Here is a 13635-nt window from a genome sequence, read left to right as displayed (position 1 = left end):
CTGTCTAAGGGACAAACTAGACATTATATGCAAATGTGTGCATTGAAGCCCAGACAGTTTTTACTTGGGAAGCTGCAGTTTTGAGTGAAGCAGCAGCAGGGGATGACACTCTCTCTCTCTCTCTCTCTCTCTCTCTCTCTCTCTCTCTCTCTCTCTCTCTCTGTGTGTGTGTGTGTGTGTGTGAACCCTTTCTCTGCCAGACTCTCCCAGCTGCTTCCCCTCTTTGCTTTCAAAATTTCACTGTTAGAGCTTTGTTGTACACATTTCCAGCAACCAATTTGCACCTCGTTGAACTTTCCACATTTTGAAATAGTATTTTCTCCTTCAAGTCAGACTGATTAGTAGTCTTGAGTTTTCATCAATCTTGCAACTACCACTTTATTTTATAGTTTGTGACTTCTCCGGCCTCCCTTCCTTGAGACAACATATTGTTCTGTTAAGCTGTTGTTGTTGGGGTTGTTTGTTTTTTTGTTTAAAAAAACCACTTCGAGCATGAAGGTTCAGTCTTCTCTTGCAATACACTACACAATGGACAATTTTGATCAGGGCTGTAGTACTTCTGTTTTGACTTGTGTTGTTGTTTTGTTGTAGTTGTTTTGATCAACAAGCAGTATATAAATTTTATGAAATAAATTCAAGTTAACTCCAGCCAGATGGCCAGTAGTCAGGGATAATGTGAGATGGATTTCATCCACATCTTGAGAGCTATAGGCTGACATTCATGAAATTGTAAGAGGCGTTGTAGGTTGTGTGGACTCTTGAGGAAGTTCTTTCCAGAATTAGAAACAGCACTTCTGTAATATAGATTTCCTCCACTTCCCCTAAATAATATCAATTAAAGGGTTAACTCTGTAATGTCAGCATGCCAGGAGGAAATTAAACACATAACCTCCTGATATATATGAAACTGGATTTTTCATTTTCACACATAAGTTGTAAAGTTGTACAAGTTAATAAGAAAGTTTTAAAGTTAGTAAAGGAATAAAATAGGAAAAGTGCTAGGCAGCCGAAGATTCTAATTAAATTCTGCAGGTCAAGCGAGCCTGGTTTTAGATGATTTACTATGCAAGTGTCCTCTTCTTGCAGTAAAGACTGTGGGAACACTCTGCTTGAATTTCCCAAATCTTTCAAAGTGTTTGACAGCACACTCTTCCCAGGCTGTAATTCTGGACATGCTTACCAGGAAGCAACCTCATAAGCGTGGTGTGTTTTGCTTGAGACAGCACTGCAAGTTATTTATAATATATATAGTTTGCATGTAGATACTTTAAACATGTTTGCACTGACGCATCTTTGGGTGTGTTCACATGGGTGGTTGTGTGTTCACATGGGTGGTTCTGAAATAGTGGGGATGTAGAAAGTCAGAAGTGAGAAGAAGAGTTTGGATTTGATATCCCACTTTATCACTACCCGAAGGAGTCTCAAAGCAGCTAACATTCTCTTTTCCCTTCCTCCCCCACAACAAACACTCTGTGAGGTGAGTGGGGCTGAGAGACTTCAAAGAAGTGTGACTGGCCCAAGGTCACCCAGCAGCTGCATGCGGTGGAGCGGAGACGCGAACCCAGTTCACCAGATTACGAGACTACCGCTCTTAACCACTACACCACACTGTATATAAAAGAGTTATTAGTTGGTGGCAGCTGGTGAATGGGTGCTGTGGCATAGTGATTTATCCTGAAAAGGTCTGCTTTGCAGTAGGGCTATGATTCTAGAAAGCTCATTTTATTATGGGCCTTCAGGTCTAGTATAGGAGAGTGTGGGAAGTGATAGGTTTATGTTGATAGCAAAAGACTTGGACCTCATAAAGGCCAAGTACTCTTCAGTTCCGACTTGCAGAAACTGAGAAAAGAAAGCAGGTGGCAGGCATAGCTGCCTGTGGTGAGTGGCTTATTGTCGACAACAGATCTTTCAAGAATAATTTAACCACAGTGCTGACTCTAACTCCAGCCTTAGTCCATCTTAGCCATTTGACAGGTGGACTTAAATACAATCAGGTTAAAACATTTGAAAAATGGAGAGACAAGATTATGTCCAAGATAAATAACACTATGAAATTAATTAATTGGTTAAAATAATGTATACACTGTCTTTCATTTGAAATAAAAGCAAAGCGTTTGGTTTGGTTCAGTGCAGCATAGAAGTAGAAAGACCAGAGAGGAGCAAAGCAGCTTTTAAGACATTTTGGGAGCCTGCATGTTCACGTGGTCTCAATATGCCATAGTTTGGCTTCTTTTGTCATGCAAACAGGCCACACACAGGACAATAATTGATTTCTTTTTATGGAACCGAAAGGAGGCTACACTCAACTGGTTTCAGATGCATACCTTTAACATCAATAGACCTAAAAAGGACGGCTAAATCAGGAGAAGGCATTGCATTAGGCGTGTACTTCTACAAGTGGCTTATGAAATTTTCTGGCCTGTAAAATTTTCAAAAGGCTGAACACCTGTATTAATAGTTTTCTTATGCACAGCATTTATAGACTACTCTCAAACTGTTGTTTTAGCCTAATCGTTTCATGCACTACTCTGTGTGTTTTAGGCTGCATTTTCAAATTGGTATTATTATTATTATTGAAATTTCTATACAGCACCTTCGTCTGGGCAGTTTACAACATAATAACACTAAAACACATACCATAATAACACAAAGTTAACACACACACAGTTTAAAAGGCCATAGATTGTTTAATTAGCCAAGGGCCTGTGAGAAGAGAAATGTTTTTGCTTGGTGCTTAAATAAATGTAACAAAGGTACCAGGTAAGTCGCCCCAGGAAGAGCATTCCGTAAGTGGAGAGTGACCACAGCAAAGGCCCATTCTTGTGTTGCTGGCCTCCGCCCTTGCAGAGCAGGAACACAAAGAACAGATGATGTTCACAGGGTTGGGTTGGTTCATATGGAGACAGGCAGTCCTTGGGGTATTGCAGTTCTGAACTGTTTAAGGCTGTATGGGCACTGATTTTACACTCCCATCTTGGTCTGATGGAAAGGAGAAGTAGGGTTGTATGTCATCTGAATATTGATGGCACCTCACTCTAGACATTTCAGTGGCACAGCTTAGTGGTTTCATATAGAAGTTGCAAAGCATGCAGAACAGAATAGAACTCTACGGGACTGCAAAGTGTAAGTGCTAGAAACTGAGCTGGTGGTCCTCTAGAAAAGACCGTCCAGGCATGAGTGGAACCTCTGAAAGCGTTAATGGTTAATGGTTTGTGATCTCAAAAACCACTGAGAGATCCTGGAGAATTAAGTCATACTCCCTCTGTTGCATCCGACAGGGTGACCAAGGCAGTTTCCATACAAAACCCCAATTGAAATGGCTTTAGAAAATCAGTTTCATCTGAGAGAGCCTAGTGTTGGCAGCAACCACCCACTCTAGAACCTTGCCCAGGAAAGGAATATTAACCACCAGCCAATAGTTGTTCATGTCTTTCAGAACCAGTGTAAAGTGAGATTGTGTGTTTGTTTGTTTATAATATTCATATACTGCCTCTCATTAAAATAATAACTGTGATACATGGTATGATTCAGTAGAACAACAGTTTTTTAAAAAATCACTATCACAATAACTAGGAATTGTTCAACTGGTATCAGAGGACAGGGACAGCTTGAGCAAATAGATTTTTGAAAGTTGGCAGAAACTCACAATAGTTGGTATTTTAAGACGGCTTTCTAATTATAAAAGTAGCTTTTGTTACAGTAGCATTTTAAAGGTAAATTTAACATGGAAGGAATTCAATATGATCATGTTCTTCTGATTGTTTGAGCAGCACAGGCCAGATGGAAAATTCCCCTCCCCCCCTCCCTGCACTGTTCTGTGGGTTCCCCCAACCGCCCAGAGCTAATTTCAGTGGGTGTAGGGTGGGGGGAAAGCCCCACTGCACAAATGGAAACCCTTGCACCGGGGATTCTACTGATTACACTCATTAGGGATATCCTGCCCTTCCTCAGTCTGGTGCCATTTAAATGTTTTGAACTACAACTCCCATCATCATCTCTGAGCATTGGTTATGCTGGTTTAGTCAGACAGGAGTTGTAGTCTGGTGAGCACCAAGTTTACCATCTGCAACAGCAGTGTGATTTGCGGGGAATGGGAGCTTTTTTGGCAGTAATTGGTTAAAGCTGTGAAAACAGAAGATCAGTGGAGTATTCATATGTGCATAGGGTCCTTAAGCTAGGAGAAATTAACCTCCTAGCTTGATAGCTAGGCATCTTCTGGAGCTGGCAACATTTCTGCTATCTTGGTGCCTCCTCAGTGGTAGTATACAAAATCCCATCAACAGAAGCGTTTGATTAAAATCCACTTCATTGTGCTAAAGAAGATTGTCTCTTTACTCTTTAAAGAACAACAAAGAGACAGAGAGATTGATGGGGCCACTGAGAAAATTCATTACTATGCTATGGCTTAGAAGGGAAATAAAAGTTTTTCAGTTGAGTTATAGCCGAAAAATAAATACTAGAAATCACATTAAGAAGACAGACAGTGTGTTTATATAACGATGCAGACTCCAACAAATCAGATGTGTTCTCAACAAGATAAAAAGACCAACCATGTATGTGTGGCTTCATACCTTATACAGCACATGTGATCTCTGCATGTACGTGTGCAGCAAGTACCTATAGCATGGATAACATACATGCTTGTTGTAAACAGCAGTGGCCTTGTGTCTGGTCCCTCAGTAGAGTCCATTTACAGAAGCACCAGGACCAAAGTGAGATTATATGGGTTTATTTTATTTATATATATAATGTATGTTTCACCCTTCACCACATGTTCTCAGTGGGTTGCATTCAAATAATATAAATAAATACCATAAAATCATTCAGTAAAACAGTAAAACTATCTCATGTAAACTGCTTCCTATAACAGTATCGGATAACTCAGTATCTCAAATGCCATCTTTGCCAAAAGCCTAGAGAAAGGGATGGATTTTTAGTGTGCACCAAATCTGAACCATATTGACCCCAGCCACACTTGAGGGAAAGACCATTCCATGTACCACCACTGAGAAGGACCTATCCCAAGCTAAAGCATCTTGAGAACTTAAGAAGGGTCTACTGGATCAGAACAGTGGCCCATAAGTCCAGTATCCTGGTCTCACAGCAATGAGTCAGATGCCAGAAAGAATCTGCTAAGCAGACCTGGGCTGACATCTTCATCAGCCTATCCACCATGACCCTAAGATTTTGTTCCTGGTTAGTCACTGCCAATTCAGACCCCACAAACATATATATGAAATTTAGGTTCCTAGCCCCAATATACATCTCTTTACCCTTGTTTACATTGAACTACATTTGCCATTTTACTGCCCATTCACCCACTTTGTAGAGATCCTTTTGGAGCTCCTTGCAATCTGTTTTTGTTTTAACAATTTGGCATCATCGGTAAGCTTTGCCATCTTGCTGCTTACCCCAAACAAGTTTAATAACAAGGTTCCTATTACCAATCCTTGGGGGACTCCACTTTTTACATCCTTGCAGTTACTGCTCCCCAAGAGGACCTCTCCTCATATTCTGTAACTTCAGAATGGCTTCAATCGGTGCTGGAAGCACAAAAAGGGCCTTCCCTTAAAACCCAGCAAGGCAATGTAGAGAAAGGTGCTCCTTCAAATAAATTGCTGTTCAAACTGCCCATAAACTGGTCAAAGTGCACCATGGTTAAGGTTTTTGTGACTCAAGAATCCCATGTCATTTTTTGACATAGTAGCACCATCAAACAGCTGATGTCTTTCTCCCCGTGGTCTCACCTATAGCATCTGCTAGCTAACGTACCTTGTTTCATGTACTGGAACTTTATTTTTTGTAAATTGTTTTGAGATTTCTTGTGGAAAGCGTCTGAGGCTGCACTCTGAACCTCACTTCCCTGGAAGTAAGCTCCACTTAATTCAGTAGGATTTGCTTCTGAGTAAATATGTTTAGGATTGCACTGTAAATAAAGACATTCTGTGACCTTGGCCAAGTTCCTTAAGTTTTCTGTGAGATTTTAGCATCTACTCTAGCTCATTAATTTGCAAATTATTATGTTTACTTAGTTCTGAGCAGAGTCTCAATCTCTGAAAAGTTCTGGCAACATCCCTAGCATAAGAAGTTTTAAATTCAGGTGGGAGTCTGAAGGTGTGCAAATTAATTGTAGGGGTCTAAAGTTGTTCTCTGTACGGCGGCTGACTTTTGGAAGGGATATCGAATATGCATGGGACCATCTGAAAGATAAACAGCCAAATAGTTTAGGGACAATTAGACAAAGTGGTGGCAGAAATCACATCTCGAATTAGTTCCAGCACCACAAAGATAATCTCCTGGGCTTTACTATTCCATTTAAACTTAATTCATTTAGATATTCTCTCCCCCCCCTCTCTGTCTGTCTGTCTCCGCCTCGCCACTTGTTTGGGGATTCCCTTTGATACTGTGGGTTATTCACTAGGAAGCAGACAGGTGTAGAAGTGATGTCTACTTAGATAGCACCCTCTGTTTATCAACCTTTGCTTTGAAATTTGTTTATTAATTATGTAGAAGATTTTTATCCTGCCTTTCAATCAAGTTAAAAGGTGGCTAACAATAGACTGTAATAATTCACATAACGCAGTCTCCAAACCCTTGCTTCTCTATCTGATGGATGGGGCCAAAGTATGCTCTGCAGTTCCAGGGCAATTGGCAGTCAGAGCCAAAAGTGAAATTGAAATTGAGGTGGGGGCAGCTGGAAGCGGAGGCTCCTTCTGGTGAAAACCACTGATCTCATGATACATCCTTCACCACACCACATAGCCATGAATTGCAATCAATGAAACACAGAGAGCAAATGGGAAGTGGATTTATGTTATGCCAGGCTCTTGGAAGGCATCTATGAATTCAAATGGAAATGAATAAGTAGGCTTTTGCTGTTAAAGCATGATGATAAATTTTAATAGAGGCACAACCTTTCCTGTTCTAAAGGAGGAGGAGGCAGTAGCCTTTAATAGCTGCTCACAAATAAAACCTTTTTTGTTGTGGCCTGGCACATCTTGTGATCTCAGCTCAGAAAAGGGCAGAAACAAGAGGAGGTAACCTTGCACTGCTTCTAGTCTAAATTCCTAGGAAATATGAACTAGCCATATAATACGGATAATTAGTCCTTGTGTGCTTCCAGAAGTGTTCTTTGGTGGAATCAGTGCTTTTCATGCATGCAAGGTTTTTTTTGGCAGTGTCCATACAATGTTGTTGTCAAAATGCCAGCCCATATTTCTCTCCCCGCCCCTTAATCTGGATTTATCCCTTTTTGCGGGAAATCCAGTAAGTAAAATAACAATAACACAGCTTTTGCCTATGGTCCACTTACAATATCCTAATCACCCATTTAACCACATTAAAGCCCCCACTTCGAAACACCCATAGACAACATTTTCCTGTCATTCTTGTCAACATGTGTAGTCCTTTTCATATACACTCCAGGGGAGGCCCCCCAAAATAGTGATTCCACCATCACTGTCAGAAACACTTCCTGTATGTTGCAGAGTGAGTTCCACAACTGTGAAGTCTGCAACAGTCCTCAACGACTGGTATCTTCAGGTATTAGTGAACACACATGATGTACAAGTGATAGATCTATGAGCACTCTCCAAGTTAATATTAACAGATCACAGCAAGCACTAGAGAATGAGGCGGATTCCAAGGGATGCAATCCCAAATCCACTCATTATTTTAGAGCCGAAATACAGCATTATGAATTGTGTGGGGATGGCTACCATAAAAGCATTGGAGCACTATGTGCACTCAGTAAGCCCACTGCCCACAGAAAATTCAGTTTTTTATAGAGTTGTTGTCAAGCATTCATGCCTGTTAATGTCCACCTTGTTCCCGATGGTGTGATGTGTCCAAGGTACATTCCCAGATTGTTTATCTGTATCAAAAGGAAGCTGAGCCCCACCAATTATGGGCATCCCTATCTTTCTCTAATCCACAGGTCACAAGGCCTGTGGATCTTCAAGTGTCTCAGTCCCAGTAGCTGTCAATCACTGTAAGCAGACCTATCATGTTTTCAAGCTCATTGCTGTGTCCATAGGGACTAGAAACTTCAGCGTTGAAACCATAACAAAAACATGATGGCTACACCAAGCTGGAAACTATTCACAGTAATATAGGGGCTATATACACTGCATGCTGCTCAGCATATTTGAGCTCAAACGTGCAAAAGAGGCCTTGCGTTGATACCAATAATTGTAACCTGGTTTCATATGGCTATTTTCAAGAGTCATTATAAATAAGCTCTCCCCCAGCCTCCACTGTAAACCAAACAGAAAATAAAGATTTCATATGTAACAGTGTTAAAAGCCGGTGTGTGTGTGTGTGTAGAGGAAGTATGGTAAGAGAGGGAAGAGAAAGTTACAGAAATGTTTTAAAGATTTAACTGCAAGAGGTTATAAAGTTGTTCAGCCCTTCATCTAAGATTATATTATTCACAGTCTGCAAATAATTTCATTTTTTAAAAATCACAGATGAAAAGTTGTGTAAGCTGTTCTCTTCAGCGTAGGTAGGAAGGAATATAAAACTTAATTATTTTAAAATTCTTTGTCAGCATAGAATTTCTGAACATTTAAAACGCACTCAATTTTGTATTCTAATTAAATCCGCCCCGTCAGTTCCGAGCAGCTGTAGCAGTAGGAATGGGCATTACAAGAAGCAGCTTTTTTATTTCTTCAACTCTTTACCACAAAGCGAGGCCACAATGCTCCTTCAGGTATTAGATTAGAAATCAGTTCAGGTTTAGGTCAAACTATTCCTTCTGCAAAAAGAATACGAGTTCATTTTGACATTCTTGAAGAAAAGATTTAGAGTGGGAAGAAGGAAAGGATTAGCTGTTCACATTTGCCTGTAAGTAGCACTTCAGAGTACAAGTGGGTGGATCACGTTTTTTTCAATGCTCCTTATGTGATGGGGAGTGGGGAAGTCTCTGCAAGCCATCAAACGAATAGGGGAGGGATAGAGCTGTCTGTATCCCCCCCCCCATGCACCAGTTTACGATTTACAGTGTGCTGTTGACATAGAGAAGAAATTAAAACTGATACCCCCACCTGCAGTCAATTCTACCACAACGTTCCTGCCCCATTTTGCAGCATTTGTAGACCCACCTTCAGGCCAAGCCCATTCTGTGGTTGGTTGATTCTAATGTGCCCCAGTGCTTGGAGTTTCAAGATGGTTGTGGAATATCTAATGCTCTGGGCAGTGAACTGCAAGCAGAAATAGGAAACGAGATAGGAAGTGAATCCTGCTATTGATCATGCTGACTGAGCATCCTGCCATTCAAAAATTATTGTCTTGTTAATTTCCCAGAGAATGTTCAGCCTCATGCTCTGCTAGAAAGCTTTGCAATTCATGTTAGAGCTAGACATTACTCTTGTGTTCTTGTATGCTTCTTAATAAAAGATATGTGGAACACTATGGACCTGATGATGAGTCTTCACTCAAAACTTATGAGGCCTAATAAACTAGACATTTCCAGTCCACTTTGGAGGTTTTCCTCTTTTGTTTTGTATTGGGGCCTTCCTTCATACTCTCCTACAGTCCATGGTAATCTTAGAAGAACATAATAACCTTTCGGTGACAGTGAAAGCAATTTGATGGATGATCTAACAGTGATTTTACCTGGCCTTTGGCTTTGTTGGGGTTTTTTTGTTTTTTGTTTTGCTCAGTAGTTTTTGAAAGAAACCTCATGCCAGAACTGTCTTGCTTTGTGCAGCTGACTAAACAAGGATGGAAACATAAAAGACTTTCCTGGTTGTGTTGTGTGCTGTGATTTAATCCCCACAGACCACATTTAATGAGCTTTTGGGAGAAATCACTCCCCTGGTTTCATCCGCTAGTAATACTTCCACAGGTAGCTTGCCTCCTTTCCAAACCGCAACACAATACTTCTCACGTAAGGTTGTGCCACCCCTTTCTGAATGTCACTTTAACGGCTCCACAACAGGCAGAAATTCAGCAACTGAATTTCCCATCCCAATGCAGTAACTGAATATATTTTTTTATATAAATATTTATTGAGATTTTACAAAAAACAGAGGTTTACAAAATAAAAAAAGAAAGCATATAAAATGAAAGAAATAAGAAAAAAACATACAAAAATACATAAAAAAGTAAAACGAAAAAATAAAAATAAAAATACAAAATATAAAAGGAAATAGGTAAGAAAGAATTTAAAAACAAATCCATTTTTTGATATCTGTAAGCTCATTTGCTTGTTTCCTTGACCTCCTCACACCTCCCCTTTTTGTATTCCCATTTACATAATCAAATCAGCAAATCCTTACCCCCTTTCATTTATCTTAACTCTATATCTTAACATATTATAACTATATATTTTCATCCAATATCAACCCATTTTTGCATATTCTTATTAACTTTGTTGCTAATGCCACTTATTTTCAATCCAGCATCATTTTAACATTCATTAATTTTACAATGTTTCTGCAGATAGTCTTTAAATTTCTTCCAATCTTCTTCCACCAACTCTTCTCCCAGGTCTCGGATTCTGCCAGTCATTTCCGCCAATTCCATATAGTCCATCACCTTCATCTGCCACTCTTCCAGGGTGGGTAAATCTTGTGTCTTACAATACTTTGCAATAAGTATTCTTGCTGCTGTTGTTGCATACATAAAGAAAGTTCTATCCTTCTTTGGCACCAATTGGCCGACTATGCCCAGGAGAAAGGCCTCTGGTTTCTTCAGAAAGGTATATTTAAATACCTTTTTCATTTCATTATAAATTATCTCCCAGAAAGCCTTAATCTTTGGGCACGTCCACCAAAGGTGAAAGAATGTACCTTCATTTTCTTTACATTTCCAACTTTTATTATCGGGCAGATGATATATTTTTGCAAGCTTGACTGGTGTCATGTACCACCTGTATATCATTTTCATAATATTCTCTCTTAAGGCATTACATGCCATAAATTTCATACCGGTGGTCCACAACTGTTCCCAGTCAGCAAACATAATGTTATGTCCAACATCTTGTGCCCATTTAATCATAGCAGATTTAACCGTTTCATCCTGCGTATTCCATTTTAACAGCAAGTTATACATTCTTGAAAGTATCTTAGTTTTGGGATCTAACAGTTCTGTTTCCAATTTTGATTTTTCCACCTGGAAGCCAATTTTTTTTTTCCAAATTATAGGCCTCTCTTATTTGATAATAATGAAGCCAGTCTCGCACTTTATCTTTTAATTTCTCAAAGCTCTGCAATTTCAATTTATCTCCTTCTTGTTCCAAAATTTCCCAATATTTCGGCCATTTGGCCTCCATATTGAGCTTTTTCTGAGCCTTTGCTTCCATTGGTGACAACCACCTTGGGGTTTTATTTTCAAGTAAATCTTTATATCTTATCCAGACATTAAACAATGCTTTCCTGACAATATGTTTTTTAAATGCTTTGTGTGCTTTAACCTTGTCATTCCACAAATATGCATGCCACCCAAAAACATTATTAAAACCTTCTAAATCCAAAATGTCTGTGTTCTCAAGAAGCAGCCAATCTTTCAACCAGCAGAATGCTGCTGATTCATAGTAAAGTTTAAGGTCTGGCAGGGCAAATCCGCCTCTTTCCTTTGCGTCAGTTAATATTTTAAATTTTATTCTGGGCTTCTTGCCCTGCCAGACAAATCTAGAAATGTCTCTCTGCCACTTCTTGAAACAGTCCATCTTGTCCAAAATTTGCAATGATTGAAACAAAAATAACATTTTTGGCAATACATTCATCTTTATAGCTGCAATTCGACCCAACAAGGAAAGCTTCAAATTTGACCATACTTCTAAATCTTTTCTCACTTCTGCCCAACATTTCTCATAGTTATCTTTAAATAAGTTTAAGTTCTTAGCAGTCATATTAACCCCCAGATATTTTACTTTCTTAACTAATGTTAAACCTGTCTCCTTCTGAAACCTCTCTTTCTCAATCGGTGTTAAGTTTTTCTCAAGAACTTTAGTTTTTGACTTGTTCAACTTAAATCCTGCCACATGACCAAATTCTTGAATCAGTTCTAATACTCTTTTCGTACTAGATTCTGGCTCCTGTAACGTCAAAACTAGGTCATCCGCAAAAGCTTTCAATTTGTATTGTTTGGCTCCGACCTGAATACCTTTAATCAGACGGTCCCTTCTAATCATATTTAACAAAACCTCCAGGACCGAAATAAAAAGCAATGGGGAAATTGGGCAGCCTTGTCGTGTCCCTTTCTCTATCTTAAATTCCTCTGTCATCACATTATTAACTTTTAACTTAGCCTTTTGTTCTGAGTAAATTGCACTTATACCATTTTCAAACCCTTGACCAACCCCCATCCCCTGAAGATTTTTCTTCATAAAATTCCAAGAAATGTTGTCAAAGGCTTTCTCCGCATCTATGAAAATTAAAACTGCTTTGGTATTAATGTTCACTTGCAACTTCTCCAAAATGTTAATTATATTCCTCGTGTTGTCAGACAAGTGTCTACCTGGGAGAAAGCCAGCTTGGTCCTTATGTATCTCTTCCACTAATACTTTTTTTAATCTACTAGCCAAAATGTCAGCAAATATTTTGTAATCAAATCACCCGCCTGTGATTTTCAGGAGGGTCCCCGCTTCGCCGTAGCGGCAAGACCCGATTTCCGCGGAGCTTCTCCCTCCAGACTAGGGGGAATCCGCCATTGCCGATGGCGCCGCCTCCGGAAGTCGCAGTAACTGAATATTGTACCTGCTGAATTTCTGTTTGTAACACCGCTGGACAGGAGGTCTTTGCTTGAAAAAGTTCGACAATTCTACTTGATATTTTTATTCTTAGAAGTTGGCATGAATGAGCAGAATTGTCCAGGAAAACAAGCACAGCCCTTCTGGGACCAAGAGGGTATGTTTGGTCTGTGTTAATAATGTTGTATGACAACAATAGAAATAGAAATGGTGGCATGGGGCTTTCAAAAACGTTGCCCCTCAGTCCTGCTCTAGTACATACGGGGCAGGACAAAGCTGAGGCTGTGTGGAAGAGTTGAGCTGTGTGTTGTCAGGTTTATGATGAATCCACTCCCTGATTCTTATCCCTGTTGCATCTGTTGCACTGAAGCAGGTCCCACAGTTTACCTGTACACTGCACAGAGTACTTTCTTTTATCTCTCATGAATCTGCCAACCTTCAGCTTCATTGAATGTCCATGAATTCAAGTATTATGAGGGAGAAAACCCTTTCTGCCTCCACTTTCTCCATACCATGCATAGTTTTGTAAACTTCCGTCATGTCTCCTGTAACTTGCCTTTTCTCCAAACTAAAAAGTGCCAAAATACTGCAACCCTTTAGGGCAGTTGCTGCATCCCCTTGATAATTTTGGTTGCCCTTTTCTGGACTCCACAATATTCATTTTCAGGTGAGGTGACAGGAACTGTACACAGTATTCCAAATGTTGTCACATCATAGTTTTGTATAATAGCATTATGATGGTGACAGTTTTAATGGATTCTGTGGCTTGACCGTTCAAAAGGAATAACTTAGAGTTGCTTTATAAGTTCTGAGGAGCTATGAAAAATGGATGCATAACCACTTTCCATAGTTCCAGGAAGCACAATATTCTGACCAACTCTACTTGAAATGTACTGGGATGAGGAAAAAGTCATTGTAGACTAAGGTAGTGATCTGTTGTC

The 13635-nt window shown here is 39.7% G+C and overlaps 1 protein-coding gene across 19 annotated transcripts in view; it reads left to right on the top strand.

Annotated features, from left to right (window-relative positions):
* KALRN (kalirin RhoGEF kinase) overlaps window positions 1–13635 on the top strand; it is a 512792-nt gene that overhangs the window by 192723 nt on the left and 306434 nt on the right. The window lies entirely within an intron of this gene.

The sequence above is a fragment of the Podarcis filfolensis genome (genome assembly GCF_964270895.1).
Source record: "Podarcis filfolensis genome assembly, chromosome: 1".
Lineage (NCBI taxonomy): Eukaryota > Metazoa > Chordata > Lepidosauria > Squamata > Lacertidae > Podarcis > Podarcis filfolensis.
Note: the sequence above shows the minus strand (reverse complement) of the source record. Positions and strands in the feature narration are given on the sequence as shown.